Source organism: Enhydra lutris, unplaced genomic scaffold (assembly GCF_002288905.1).
Source record: "Enhydra lutris kenyoni isolate GAN:26980312 unplaced genomic scaffold, ASM228890v2 scaffoldscaffold93, whole genome shotgun sequence".
In the NCBI taxonomy this organism is placed as follows: domain Eukaryota; kingdom Metazoa; phylum Chordata; class Mammalia; order Carnivora; family Mustelidae; genus Enhydra; species Enhydra lutris.
The window spans coordinates 1,183,455-1,185,716 of NW_019154177.1; the positions used below are offsets into that span (position 1 = coordinate 1,183,455).

The following is a 2,262-nucleotide window of genomic DNA, read 5'->3' on the forward strand; positions in this document are numbered from 1 at the left end:
ACTTAGTTCTGGTTCTCATTTGATGGAAACAGTGGCAATAAAGTGGAACAAAAGGTCTGGGTGAATGTTCACAGATACGTTCTCTTTGCAAATAGTCATATGTATATATGTATGTTTCAATACTTTCCTGGATGTTTGTTACATTTCAATTAAAAAAAGAAAAAGCCACCAATTAAGAAAGAGAACATTTCCCTGTTACATGTCTCTCTCACTCTGAGATAACCAGTATAACAATACTTACGGTAATCATTCTCTTTCTTTTAAATATTATGATGTATCCATAAAAAATAGATTATTTAGTATACTTGGTTTGTAGTTTCTATAAATGAAACCATGCTATCTTTGTTTTGAGAGATTTTCTTGTTATTGACATATCATGTTACTATCTTATTTTGTGTGGTTTCTAGATTTTTCTTTATTGCATGTAATTGCTTTTGTAAATTGTTACAGCTGTCAGGAAAATGTGTTAAAACTCTTCTACTAATTATAATAGTTTATTTTTGTTTATTTAGTTGATCTTTGTACACAAGCATACAGTCTGGTTTTTTGTTTGTTTGCTTGTTTTTTAAAGACAGCTCTGTTTCTTCCTTTCTAGTCATTATACCTTTTTTTTTTTTTCCTTTTGTCTGGTAGGGGATAGAAATGGCAATTCCTGGTCTACTCCAGGTGTCCCCAGTCTCAAACAGAATGTTTTGAATTTTTTACCTTTAAGTACTGTTTTCTGCATATGGTTTTTTTATTTTAAAAATCTGGTTAAAGAAATTTCCTTGTCTGTGATTTTCCTTTCTCACATTGTCTTTGTCTGGCTTTGACCTTAGGACAAAGTCAGGCTTATAAAATGAGATGGAAAGACTTCCCTCTGTCACTATATTTGGAGGCGGTTTTGTCCACTTGAAATTTTTCTCCTTGGAATATTTTGCGGATCTTCCAGATATCGGGGCTTGGCATTCTCTCTGTGGGAAAAAAAAATTGACTATTCAATTTATTGAATGATTTGGGGCTATCTGTATGTGTGGCTGCCCAAGAGGATGGCCCTTTCTCGGACCTTCTGCGCCTTCTTACAAAGTACCCTGGAAGGCACTGGCGGCTCCATTCTGGGCGGTTTCCAGAAGGGCCAAAGCCTCGGAGGTGCCCTGGATCCCGCCCTACCTGACACTGTTCCAGCAGCATTGCGCCAAGCTTACTGTACGCCTCGTGGTGATTTTCCTTTACTCCCAGGGGGTCTCTGTTCTGACTTTGTCCTCCTAAAGGTGACCTGGGAGTCTGGCCCTGATCACAGAAGGATGGCTGGTCCTTTCCTCCTGTCTTTGCACCTGAACGAAGCCAGCAGAGCCACGGCGCCGCACAAGTACGCACTTTCGTTCACAAAGGACACGTGGAGTCGGTTAAAGGGGGGAGTGTGGAGGAAGTCAGAATCCCGCTGTGCTTTCGCCTGTGACCCTGTGAAGTGATTTGGCTTTGGCGAGCGGTAGCCACGTTCTCTGAAGTGGGATTAACGGAGAAGTAACGTGACTTTGTTGGGCTGCAAAGGGCAATCCTCGGGCAATCCGCAAATAATCCGGAGAGGCTGATTCTCAACACTTGACGTATTTTTTGCAAGATTGAAGCGGTTGGACCACGTGGCCTAATGGATAAGGCGTCTGACTTCGGATCAGAAGATTGAGGGTTCGAATCCCTTCGTGGTTGCAGCTCCCTTTTTCACGCTGCTCTTCCCCAGGGCTGTGTGTCTCGACCCTCAGGACCCCGATTCCCGTCTCCCAAAGGAAATGGGGCACTGCGGCCTGGGAGGCAGCGGGGACCCGTGCAGGAGGCGGCGGCGCTCGCACCCGCCCTTCGCAGGAAACGCGCGGCGGGGGCAGGGGCAGCCGCGTGCGGCGCGAAGGCTCTGCCCTCTCGGCCCTTGCAGCACGGGTCCCTCTCGGTCACTTGGGCCAGCGATGACCTCCCGGCGCCCCGCGGCCGCGCGCGAGGATTTCACAGCAGACGCACGGAAAACCCGCTGTTCTGAGCCGGTGTGGACGCCGCCGCTCGCGAGGGGAGTCCGCTCCCGCACGCGGGCAGCCAGAGCAGAGGCGTGACTCCCGCTGACTCGGGCTCACGCCCCCTCCCCCAAGGCCGCGGGACCACCTGCCGACCCCGGACCTCGCCTCAGCCGGGCCCCTGCAGGCGGGCCTGAGACCCCGCCCCGAGCCTGCAGCCCCCAGGGGAGGCGAGAGAAGAGAACGCGGCCGAGCACGCGGAGATGGAGACGAAGTGGACGAA

The 2,262-nt window shown here is 49.1% G+C and overlaps 1 non-coding gene across 1 annotated transcript; it reads left to right on the top strand.

The window, feature by feature from the left end:
• Positions 1-1,613: 1,613 nt before the first annotated feature.
• On the top strand, positions 1,614-1,686 carry TRNAR-UCG. Its single transcript has one exon. It is a non-coding gene; the product is annotated as a tRNA-Arg (tRNA).
• The last annotated feature ends 576 nt before the right edge of the window (positions 1,687-2,262 follow it).